Source organism: Anolis carolinensis, unplaced genomic scaffold (assembly GCF_035594765.1).
Source record: "Anolis carolinensis isolate JA03-04 unplaced genomic scaffold, rAnoCar3.1.pri scaffold_23, whole genome shotgun sequence".
NCBI classification, from domain to species: Eukaryota; Metazoa; Chordata; class Lepidosauria; order Squamata; family Dactyloidae; genus Anolis; species Anolis carolinensis.
In genome coordinates this window covers 469737-483060 of record NW_026943832.1, presented here as the reverse complement: position 1 = coordinate 483060, position 13324 = coordinate 469737, and the positions used below count along the sequence as shown (strand labels likewise).

At 42.6% G+C, this 13324-nt stretch overlaps 1 protein-coding gene and 1 long non-coding RNA gene across 3 annotated transcripts in view; one reads left to right on the top strand and one right to left on the bottom strand.

Moving 5' to 3' along the window:
- Positions 1–13324, bottom strand: part of LOC134294797 (probable methyltransferase-like protein 25) — a 145115-nt gene that overhangs the window by 96997 nt on the left and 34794 nt on the right. The window lies entirely within an intron of this gene.
- LOC134294798 (uncharacterized) lies at positions 6402–8272 on the top strand. The gene is made up of 2 exons (XR_010001490.1): positions 6402–7340; positions 8082–8272. It is a non-coding gene; the product is annotated as an uncharacterized LOC134294798 (long non-coding RNA).

Sequence of the window (13324 nt, the reverse complement as noted above, 5' to 3'; positions counted from 1 at the left end):
CCTGTGCATTATATGTTTTTACCCTGTTTCTCCTTCCGCTTCACCCCCCCCCCTCGTATTGTGCTTCAGTATCTATTTTTACACTTTTAATGTACTAAACATACCAAGTTGTATGAAATGGTGTCCTTTATTTCCTGTGCTGATCTATGACCGAAATAAATGATTTGATTTTATTTGAACTTGTAATAATGGCTCAAATAACAATATGGGCTATATTAGCACATTTTGGAGCTGTGGGTCTCCTGAGCTAGATCAAAACAAGAAATATCAATCTAACCTGAAAGATTATTGACAGATTAAATTACTATCAACTAAGTCTTCACACAGAGTCCCTTGTGGTGCAGTGGGTTAAACCACTAACTTGCTGAACTTGATGACCAAAAGGTTGGCGGTTCGAATCTGGGGAGTGAAGTGAACTTCTGCTGTTAGCTCCAGCCTCTGCTAACCTGGCAGTTCAAAAACATGCAATTTTTTTCGTGTCACAAGTAACATTTAAAAAGTTCAAAAAGATGCAAATGTGAGTAGATCAATAGGTACCGCTCCAGTGGGAAGGTAATAGCGCTCCATGCAGTCATGATGGCCACATGACCTTGGAGGTGTCTATGGACAACGCCGGCTCTTCGGCTTAGAAATGGAGATGAGCACTACCCCTCAGAGTTGGACATGACTAGATTTAATGTCAAGGGGAAGCCTTTACCTTTTAAGCCTTCACATGTCACAATTATGGCACTCTGATCCCAGTTTGAATGCCTTGGCTGGCTCCTGGGTTTAGTTGGAGCCATAAAAATGGCTCCTTGTCTTAGAATTTTGAAACCTGCCCAGAAACTACAAATCCTAGGATTCCATAGGGTGTTGCCATGGCAGTTAAAGTGGAATCATAATGCCATGATTGTGTGTTAAGAAAAAGCTCTAAATGTTTTTGACTACATTAGTAACCTATTAATACTTTATTTAGACTCATTTTGTCATAGCAGCTATATTGATGACACTCTGCAGTGGTCACTGTTCTGGCTTATTCAAAATTACCCTGCTACATTTTTTCAATAAATTTACCCAAATTTCAATAAATTTACCCAAATTCAGCATTTCATGTTTTTAGTAGGAAGTTGCTTGGTTCTGAGGATGGAATTTCCCTAAATAGTCTAAACCAGATTTGTAAATTTTGTAGGCATGGGAGCAATTCCAACAATATATGCACCTGTTGGCACTTTTTACTCAAAACACAGACTAAGAACTGTTATTTCCTTCCTGTTCTGTGTGTGGTGTCATATTTGAAACTGAGTACTGATATCATTGGCAACAGCAATATTTGTTTTTAAGCTTTACTTCATAACTATTGATGGGCCCAAGCTTGACAAGATGTCAATGAGCAATTGCGTCAATGGCTTTTCAAAAATAAACAGCAGGTGCGAAAGTCCTGATCCAAACATCTGCTCCTTTGTGTGGACCTCATCCACACCAACCCCTCTCATGCTTACTGTCTTCTTTCAAATTTAAATGATTCTTTGGACCAGTAATTTTGCCCCTTGAAATGGCAGGGAAGGGCTCTATTATCTAGATCAGATCAAAACTGACCTAGGACATAGGCAGTGAGTAAAAGGGCTAAAGCCTTTTGTGCCCCTTCCCATGAACCAGCTGCAACTGCCCCTTGCTTTTGATACTATGTGACCTAGTTCACAGACATAGGGACCCTGAAATATAGGAATATATATGCACACAGGAGACTATGAATTAGGCACCACAGCCTACATCCAATTGGTAGTACCACTGCCCATGTCCTCTATGGCTGTGTCCATTGGAAGCAGTACTTAAGCCAATATCCAATGAAGAAATAAGAACTTACAGGGAGTATGTGACTAAAGAAAAAGACCAATGGAAATTAAAACTGAGAGATGAGATAGGGATAGGTGACTGGTTCTGTTAACATCAACTGCATGATCGATTTAAGAAAGATGTTAAAATAGGGTTTGCTAACAGAAAATCGATGTTGGAAGGTATTATTGACAAGAGGAATAAGGGCTTAGTTACAATCTAGAGAATAACTGAATAAAAACCATGCTAAAGACCAAGAGAAAGATATAGTTCTGGAGAATTGGGAGCATCTATGAAAAAGTGGATTTATATTCGCAACAGCTGTCTCCATTAAAGAAAATATCTATAAGATGTTTTATAGCTAGAGACAATAGCCAAATTTTATAAAATCCAGCAAGGGGAATGCTGGCGATGCAAGACGCAGAAAGGCACATTCTTCCATGTTTGGTGGACCTGTAAGATAGTACAAGATTTTTGGGAAAAGGTGATTAAGGAAACAAACAAAACAATGACTAAGGAGGTTAAGAAAAATCCAGAAATGTGGCTTTTGGGAATATTTAGAGAGAGAATTAGCAAAGGAGATGAGGAAATTTATCAGTATAGTTTTGTTGCAGCTAGACTTACAATAGCAAAATCATGGAAAGTCAAAAAAGACTATCTAAAAAGGATTGGAGAGAAATGTTATTAGAGTATATTCAAATGGTCAAGCTATCTAATGGTATCTGGGGAGGAAATAATGGAGGTTGGCATTTGAATACATGAAAAGGAAGACAAATAGCCACAAGGAGAATTTACTAAAGTAGATATACTGATAGATTTTATGAGCTATGAGACTCACAATGAGTAGTATCAGCAGTCATGGGTGGTGGGTTCACAGGTGGGGGGTAGGAAGGGAAATATTGGATAGAATATTTCAATGTATTAATTTGGGAAAAGAACAGAATCATAGAATCATAGAATAGTAGAGTTGGAAGAGACCTCATGGGCCATCCAGTCCAACCCCCTGCTAAGAAGCAGGAAATCGCATTCAAAGCACCCCCGACAGATGGCCATCCAGCCTCTGCTTAAAAGTCTCCAAAGAAGGAGCCTCCACCACGGCTCGGGGGAGAGAGTTCCACTGTCGAACAGCCCTTCTCACAGTGAGGAAGTTCTTCCTGATGTTCAAGTGCGATCTCCTTTCCTGTAGTTTGAAGCCCTTGTTCCCTTGCGTCCTAGTCTGCAGGGCAGCAGAAAACAAGCTTGCTCCCTCCTCCCTATGACTTCCCTTCACGTATTTGTACATGGCTATCATGTCTCCTCTCAGCCTTCTCTTCTGCAGGCTAAACATGCCCAGCTCTTTAAGCCGCTCCTCATAGGGCTTGTTTTCCAGACCCTTAATCATTTTAGTCACCCTCCTCTGGACGCTTTCCAGCTTGTCAACATCTCCCTTCAACTGTGGTGCCCAAAATTGGACACAGTATTCCAGGTGTGGTCTAATACATACCTGTATTAGATGTATTTGACTATCTAAAAAAGTTTATCCTTTTTATATTTTGTTCCCCATTGAGTTCACTCAATAAAATTATTAAATCATCATTTAAAAAAAAAACAGTGCCCATGTCCTAGGGCTGGTTTGGTCTGATTTCCCTATGGTCTCCTCTGCTTTTCTTCCTCGTTCATTTACTCTCAATGAGACAGGAGGCATAGTTCTTAGGGTAGACCACGGAAAGAGGCCTTGATTTCAGCTTTAAAAGGAACTGCTTCTAAGAGAGATTTTCAGAGGTGGTAACTTTGCTCATCGAGAGTGCTGTTCCTATGCCTAGCTTAGAAATGATCTCCAACCAATCTTGGAGCTTTTTTTGTTATAAAAGAAATGATAGGAAAGGAAGCAGAGAGAGGTGATAGAGTAAATAAAAGCTAACTGATAACATTATTATTTATTACTTCTATAATTGGTATAATCCCATTGTTTGTTCCCTGTGTGTATTCATGTAAAATATGCAGGTGGGGGAATCTTTCCAAATAGCTCCTCAACATTCCCTGTGAGTTCCATGCAAATAGTGAGCGGCAAAATCACAAAACCAAACACAGGTGCTAGGGCAGCAGAGATATAAGATGCTTCAAATTTCAAGTGGGGGCTGTGCAACATAGCTTGGATATTACTCTCTGAATAATGACTATCTTCAAAAGAATGGAGTGTATATTTCACTCAAGCCTTTTAAAATAAAAATGTAAAAGATAAAAGTTATGAGTAGGATACAGACAAGTTGTAATGGATTCAGATAAGGGCAACAAGAAGCATGGAAAATAAAACCAATGAGGAAAGGTTGGGGGAGTTGGGTGTTTCATTTTAAGGCCCGATTTTCACAAACCAGCATTAAAGAAAGTGGTTTTGTTGTGCAGATGGTTCCATAAGAAATCCTGGGACCTGTTTAAAACACAAACTTTAGAGCACTGATGCACATTATTTTGCACACTGTTGTGGAGTTTGTTGTCTGGCTGTTGTTGTCATGCATCAAACCCCCCCCCCCCCAGCTCAAAATAATAAATCACTGAACACAAAGTACTATGGCAGAGAGTTCCATGGGTAGCGGGAGCCTGCAGTTTTACTGATTAGTTATACGAACATTTGCAGCATTAGATGAGCCTAGCAGCAGCTACCAGCGCCTGGGATACTTTTTGCAACAATCCTTCCCTTTTAATCAGTTATATTACAAAGTTACCGCTTCAATAAATGTGCACTGCCGTGTGTTGCCCTCTGATCTTGCTTCTTTGTATCTTCCTTGCCTCCTGTGCTTTTCTCTCCTGCTTTCGCCTCTCGTAACCAACCCAGTGGTCTACACGGCCGCCACGGCCCTCAGAACAGGGCTCTTTCCCTTATAATTCACTAACCCTTCATTTCACTGAACCCCCATACTAACTCCCTCCCTTGTGGGTGCCCCGGTTCTCTCAATGGGAGCCCCCGGTATCCATGAACCCCAATTATGTATCCCTTTTTAATATCAGTTATATGTCTTTATATATAATACTTTTTGGAAAAATATGCCATTGATCACGACCTTGGTGACTTTTCGTCAGCACCAATGTCCCAGAAAATTCCCTTCAGCAGATTTCCTAGGCATCATCTCAATTATAATTGACTCAAGCACCCGTCATCTCCGGGGCCAATCCATCTCAATTGGCCCTATAGACTCAGCTGTACAGAGGACAACGGGAGCCTGAACTCGGATCACCGTCCTTTGTGCAGCTACTTAGACATTACAAAAGACACTCATCACCTGGCATGGCCATCTCGATGCTGGGAAGGTCATGTCCTGTTTTCCAAAATAACATTTCCCCTTTCCCAGGACTGGATTTGATAAACTGCATGGACATGGGCAACACTGGTTGCCGGACGCACCTTAATGGGCCACTCATCTACACAAAAGAATTTTCATAAAACTCTGGGACAACAATAATCCATTAAAAGTACTTTGCGCTCCTTTGTCTCCCAGACCAATTTGCCCCCGTCAGCCTTGGAGAACAGAAATCTGCACTGGGAGAGGGGGAACACTTTCTTATTTTCTGGCGTGTGCCACAATCCCACATCTCCAGGAAGTCTCCACCAGCTGGCCTGTGATGAAAACAGAACTCAGCCAATCACAGTCAAGCTGGGTCCAGCTGGGGTGGGAGATTTCTGTCTATAAAATGTATGTTTTGTACTGTATGGCATCTCGGCTTCCTTCTGCGGTTTACCGCAAACTGGCATCCATTTCAGCTGATTTGAATAAAATATTTCAGTGGTTTCTTCTTCAACTTGGTGAGCTTTTTTTATTTGGGAACACTGGGCTAGCTTCTTCATCTCACCAGGTGCACAGATCTTACTGGAAAAACACCTACTGTTGGTGTTGTGGTTCAGCCTGATGGAGATGAGGGGCTTGGAGTTTCTGGGTCTCAGAGACCAGATGCAGTTTCAGGGCCTGGGGGAATGCTGGAATCAGATGCAGCCGAGAAGGGGGAAAAGAGGGGGTTTTAGAGCAAGAGGCTGTTTCTGTGTCTCAGTGTGAAAGTAGAGATGTTTTGGAATCCAGCAGCCAGGGAGGTGATCTTTCACCTACAAGCAGTCCTAATAACATTAGCTCATCTAGATGAGCAGTTAACTTAGGTACACATTGGAGACTGGCTCTGAGGAGAAAAGGATTCAGGTGCAGAAAATCAGACAGAATTTGTGAGAGAGATAAACAAAAGTGGGCCCTTCAAGGTCAGAGGAATGTGTTCATGATTTGTAGTTCTTAAAGCAGAGGGAGCTGTGTGGGGATTTTAGATCTAGCAACATCACTATCCTTGTGAAGTCCTCTAGCCTCGTTCCTCATTCAAGCCTTAGTTCAAGACCCAAGATTCAAACTCATGTTCTAGCATCTTGTTTCATGGAATATTTTGGGATTTATGTTCAGGTTTTGCTCATGGTTTTCTGGATTTGCCTAGAAATTCCAATTTAAGCCTTGTTTTTGGATTTGTCCTACCTTTGGATTGTTTTCTGTGAACAGTTTGATCTGGCTTTTTGACTGTGACTTGTGCCTTCTATATTAATTCTTGGTTTTTACCTTTTATTTCCTCCACAGCTCTTTTTTATATGTGATTACTTAATAAACTGTTTTGACTTTCACATTTGGTTTCTTGGTGGGTGCTGTGAGCAAGGTGAAACCTTGTTGAGGTGCAACAGTTGGGTTCTTGTACAACCCACCTGTGATATCTCTAACATTTGATGAACTCCTGCCATCAACAATACTGCCTCCCACTAAGAATTCAGTTTAAAGCTATCCTGATCTGGTTTGTGAGACTTTTGGCAAAAGGGTTTCTGTTAATGGCCATAAGGTACAATCCATTACTTGCCAGAAATCCATCTTTTTGAAACTGCATGAAGTCACATTGTTCCCATCAGCAACATTTGCAGAACCACTTGTTCACCTCTACCATTCTTATCTCCTTTCCTGACCATGCCCTTCAACTGGGAAGACGGGCAAAATGACAACCTGTGCATCCAAGTTCTTCAGCTTCCTATCCAGAACCTTGGAATCCCTTGTGATATCCTGAAGGCTATAACTTGCAGTATCATTGGTTTCCCTGTGGACCAAAACAAAGAGGGCTTGACAAGCCTTGTCAGACCCCAAGTTAAATCAATTGTTTTTGTCCTAAGGAGACAGCAATCAAGTCCAGCTGAGCATACATATTACTTCCTTTATCTGCAGATTATGTTGCAAAGAGAAACTACTCAGTCTAATTTTTTTGGCCACTCCATTCTTAAGAAAACAAGAACGAACGGATATAGTTATAGATGTTTTCTTTTCTGTCTTAAGAGCCATTTCATAGGAATCACAATAAAAATACTGATTATATTTCAAAAGATTTACGCAACAACATCATAGACTCAGTTGGGCGGGACACCACAAACCTCCTATATATAACAAACCTTAATCAGTGAAAAGCTAGACCACTACACAACATCATCTCCACCATGAAGCTGACAGTTGTCTTTCTGCTGGTCACCCTGATGGTGTGCTGCTATTCAGGTGAGTTGCCTGTCTACTACATTACATTTGGAAATATCACTGGATTAGTATTATAGATGGACAAGATTTACATGTTTCACAGCCTAGCAACTGTTATTTGACAATGGAGAAGATCTTGTATGAAAATGGAGGTCTTCTCTATAGTTAACGCATTGCCTCAAACCTTTTTAGCTTGAGTAATGTAGTAAGTTTGTCTTCAATTGAGCCAGTGTGATATACTGGTTTCAATATAGGGCTATGACTCTGGGGCTAAGATTAGAATCCCTGTTTGGCCTGAAAACCCACTGGGTGATCTTGAGCAAGTCACAAAGAAAAGACAAACTCCCTCTGAACAAATCTTGCCAATGTTTGATATTGCCTTAAGGGTAGTTAAATACACACAAATGAATGAGGGATCTTCAGGTTTCCCTATCATCAATAGCTCTGCTCAGTGCTCCAAACTCAGGGTTGCAGCTTCCTTGAGATGGTTTGCAACATCCAGAGGTCACCATGGCTTTGCTGGAGACAGGTTTAATAGGGCTGCAAGATGTTTCCCCTAATAAGTGCTTCCTCGTGGAATAACAAAATAGCCACCCACGCACTCTCACATGAAAGCCAGTGTGATCTAGTGGTTTGAGAGTTGTATTAGAACTGGGAAACCCCTCTGGACAAGGCAATTCCACATTTTGTTTGCCTTAATTTAGAAATGACTTGAAGGCACACGACAATAATAACCTCTTATTTTGAACCCTTGCATTCTAGATACTGTTGTAGAGGTTTGTCCTCCTATTGAGGTCGTCCTCAACAAGTTCTTTTTTAGCTCAATGACTGACTACATGAAAATGATGGCTCCTTTTGCAACTAGTCCTGAAATGACTGAAGCAGCTTCACGGTTGAAGCAATGTACCCTTGAAGCTACACAGGAAGAGCTGCTGGCAAAAGAACAACTGCTGGTAATTCTTTTCACAGTCACCTCACCACACCCCAACACGTGTGTTAGAGCAACACTTCCCTATTCACTGTTTTAGGATTTACAGATTTGGAGCTGAACCAACCTTCTGCTCATGCAATATAGCATTCCTGTTAGGCGGTCATTCATCTTCTAGCAAAGGAGAGTTAATAAAGAGCAGCAGTTCAGCTCCATGATGAAATATCAATTACTATTAGGAAGCTTTTCCTATTGTTTAGCCAACCTCTTTCCTAGTGTACATTTATGCAGTAGAAATAATGTAGTTTGACACAACCTTAATGACAATGGCTCAGTGCTACTTTTTGTGTGTGTCAGGAGTGACTTGAGAAACTACAAGTCGCTTCTGGTGTAATAGAATTGGCCATCTCTAAGGACATTGTCCAGGATATGCCCAGATATTATGTTTGATGCTTTACCAGCCTGTGGGAGGCTTCTCTCGTGTCCCCGCATGGGGAGCTAGAGCTGACAGATGGGAGCTCACCCCGCTCCCCGGTTTCGAACCACCAACCTTTCGGTCAGCAGTCCTGTTGGCGCAAGGGTTTAACCCATTGCGCCACCTGGGGCTCTGCTCAGTGCTATGGTAGCATGGGGCTTTAAGGGAGGTCACACTAGCCGGATGTCCCTCCTCTGGACGTTTTCCAGCTTGTCAACATCTCCCTTCAACTGTGGTGCCCAGAATTGGACACAGTATTCCAGGTGTGAACTCCTGAAAGAGTTATCATGGGGGAAAGGTGTCTCCACTGAGAGACAGAACAGCCTTTTGCACAAGCTGTTGCTTCTGAGCACTTTTCAAGGTACAGCACCGTGCTGCAGTTCAGTTAAGAGGAAATTAAGTTATAGATCACTGGGGCTAAAGGTATATTTCCTAGAAATGAGCACAGCTGGGATTTCAACTGAAAATGGGCTAAAATACATTTAGTCATAAGAGCCATTAGGGTTTCTAGAGAGGTGCTCATTCTGAACTCTACACACCAAGGCTACTTCAGCATAGGAAAGGGAAGAATGTTTTGTATGCGAATGTGGTCCCTATCTTCAAGAAGGGAAAAAAGAACGACCCAAACAATTACCGTCCGGTCAGCCTCACATCAATACCAGGCAAAATTCTGGAAAAGATCATTAAGGAAGTGGTCTGCGAACACTTAGAAACAAATGCGGTTTGGGGCCCCTATATGAATCTACACTGCCCTATAATCTAGTTCAAAGCAAATTATCTGGATTTTGTATGGCAATGTAGCAGGGGCCTCCGCTTTTATCATTGTGATTTGAACATACATGTAACTATTTTAAGTCCCATGCTTAATACTGTGGCCCCTTCAACACAGTATGAAGTTACACTTAATTATGCTGCCCTTATATCCCAGGATCTGATCCCAGGTTGTCTGCTTTGAACTGAATTATATGAGTCCCCACTGCCATATAATCTAGGATAATCAAATAATCTGGGATCAGATCCTGGGATATAAGGACAGTGTAGAAGAGGCCTATGTCTTAACCTGCCTTTTAAAAGCTGTATTTTAATGCCAAACTTATGCTTTAATTATGTATGACTGTTTTTTCTGGTCACTGTCTGAAATATACTTATTTATTCATACATAAATTCTATCAATGGATATAGAGAGATAGCTGGACAATTCCTATTGTAGGCCGTAGTCCCAAGTTCGTGCTATAAGGCTGTATGTAATTCGTCTTTTAGTTTTGAGTATGTTTTTATGGGTTTAACTGAATGTTTTGATACCAAAGATATTTAATCCTGTTTTAATGTTTGTATATTTGTAAATTTTAAGATGGAGCCCCCGATGGTGCAGCGGGACAAACCACTGAGTTGTCGAATTTGCTGACCAAAATATCGGCAGTTCGAATCTGGGGAGCGGGGTGAGCTTCTGCTGTTAGCCCCAACTTCTGCCAACCTAGCAGTTCAAAAACATGCAAATGTGAGTAGTTCAATAGGTACTGCTCTGGCGGGAAGGTAACGGCACTCCATGCAGTCATGCGGTCCCATGATCTTGGAGGTATCTATAGACAACGCCGACTCTTTGGCTTAGAAATTGAGATGAGCATCAACCCCCAGAGTCGGACACAACTAGACTTAATGTCAAGGGAAAACCTTTATCTTTTACCTAAATTTTAAGTTGTATTGAAATGCTTTTAATGTAAGCAAGTTAAACATGGGCCAACAATGTGATGTGGCAGCTAAAAAAGCCAATGGGATTTGGATCTGCATAAATAGGAGCCTGGTGTCTATATCCAGGAAAGTCATGCTACCCCTGTATTCTGCCTTGGTTAGACCACACCTAGAATCACATTATGTCCAATTCTGGGCACCACAATTGAAGGGAGATGTTGACTCTAAGCTGGAATGTGTCCAGAGGAGGGCAACTAAAATGATCAAGGGTCTGGAAAACAAGCCCTATGAGGAGTGGCTTAATGAGCTGGGCATGTTTAGCCTGCAGAAGAGAAGACAGAGTAGACATTATTATCATGTATACCTTTGTGAGGGGAAGTCATAGGGAGGAGGGAGCAAGCTGCCGTGAAGACTTGGACAATGACTTCAAACTACAGGAAATTCCACCTGAACATTAGGAAGAACTTCCTCACTGTGAGAGCTGTTCAGTAGTGGAACTCTCTGGCCCAGAGTGTGGTGGAGGCTCCTTCTTTGGAGGCTTTTAAGCAGAGGCTGGATGGCCATCTGTCGGGGTGCTTTGAATGTGATATTTTTGCTTCTTGACTGGGTTGATCTGGATGGCCCACGAAGTCTCTTCCAACTATTACGATTCTGTGATTCTAAGCCGCTTTGAGTCTCCTTGTGGAGAGAAAAAGCAGGGTATAAATGACAATAATAATAATAAGATTGAGTTTCAAAGACTCTGGCAGAAACCAGTGCAGGTGGTCCCAGTGGTGATGGGCACACTGGGTGCCGTGCCAAAAGATCTCAGCCAGCATTTGGAAACAATAGACATTGACAAAATTATGATCTGTCAACTGCAAAAGGCCACCCTACTGGGATCTGCACGCATCATCCGAAAATACATCACACACTTGGGAAGTGTTCGACTTGTGATTTTGTGAAACGAAATCCAGCATATCTATCTTGTTTGCTGTGTCATACAATAAAATAATAATAATAACAACTGGGATCACAAACCTGCAAAAGTATTGGAAAACGAACACGCAAAGATACTGTGGGACTTCTGAATCCAGACTGACAAAGTTCTGGAACACAACACACCAGACATCACAGTTGTGGAAAAGAAAAAGGGTTGGATCATTGATGTCGCCATCCCAGGTGACAGTCGCATTGACAAAAACAACAGGAAAAACTCAGCTGCTATCAGGACCTCAAGATTGAACTTCAAAGACTCTGGCAGAAACCAGTACAGGTGGTGATCGGCACATTGGGTGCCGTGTCAAAAGATCTCAGCCGGCATTTGGAAACAATAGACATTGACAATATTATGATCTGTCAACTGCAAAAGGCCACGCTATTGGGATCTGCATGCATCATCTGAAAATACATCACACAGTCCTGGACACTTGGGAAGTGTTCGACTTGTGATTTTGCTATACGAAATCCAGCATATCTATCTTGTTTGCTGTGTCATACAATAGTATAATAATAATAGGGCCGAAGTGGTTTGCCTTTGTGATCGAAAGCCGAGGAGGGGGGTTGTTTTGAAGAGACTCTCCAAGGCCACACTGCTAGCCCATGGAGGCCCTTATCCCCCTTGATCAGATGTTTTGTAAGAATGGGCCAACCCAGCAGCAAGGCTCTTCCACCCCAGTTCGGCCGCAACCCGTTCGATGGCTTGTCTGCAGAGGCGACCTGCTTGCGGTTGTCACACCCATCCATCCACCTACCTCCCCCCGCGCTGCGTAAAGTCGGCTCTGGGCAGCGCCGCAAAAGGGAAAAGCGCGCGGGGGAGGGGGGGGCGGAGACGTCGAGACAGCTGCCGCCGCGTGAGTTTGAGTTTGGGCTTGGCTCCTGTGGTCAAAGTCTAACTGTTGTGTGACTGTTGTGTTGAAAGAGAGCCAGGTACTTAAGTTGATTGACAGCAGGCATTGTCCCCTGTTAATTGAGTTTCTGGGAAAGCTTTATTTGCCAGTGTGAGTTTCTGCCAGAGCCTGATCCCAGAAGGGCAGTTGGTTCTCGCAGAAGCAGAGGAAGCAGGAGGACATTTTTGCTCCCTGGCTTCAGGTAGGATTTGGCTAAGATTTGGCTAAGATTTTAAACTGAGTTTGGGCTTGGCTCCTGTGGTCAAAGTCTAACTGTTGTGTGACTGTTGTGTTGAAAGAGAGCCAGGTACTTAAGTTGATTGACAGCAGGCATTGTCCCCTGTTAATTGAGTTTCTGGGAAAGCTTTATTTGCCAGTGTCAAATTTTGCCAGAAAAGGCACCTTTACTAACTATCCTTTGCAGTACATACAGGAAACAAAGCAACATAAACAAATACACAAAGACGTGGTTTGTTGCAGTCTGCACATAAAGTGCGTGCATATTACTTAACTGTACAAAGATCCCACTTGGCCACCACGCTCACCAAGAGATGCAACAAAAGCAAAACATTCCCATCACATGCACCAGCTGTGGCATGTTCCGCTTTTTCACACAAAAACTAGACAACTACATCTGCTCCAAATGCAAACAGATGACTCTGATGGAGCAGAGGATCCAACAGCTCGAGCACCGTATTAAGACCCTTAAGGACATTCAGGCACTCGAGCTCTTCTTGGACACTGCACAACACGCTGCTGTAGATCAGCAGCCTGCATCACACCAACACCACCAAGACCATGATCAGGAACCTTATGGGGAGATCAACTCAAAGGTAGACAACCCTCAGGCTTGGAAGGAGGTCACCCATAGAAGGAGACGCAGGACCAGGCAGCCTCCACAGAACTCCTCTGCTCAGCTGCATTTACACAACAGATTTGAAATTCTTACATCATTAACATACAATCAGGAAACACATCTTGTGGAGGACCACAGTTTCTTAGATACCACTCAGTGGACCATCCTGGATCAATGCGCAGGGGATAG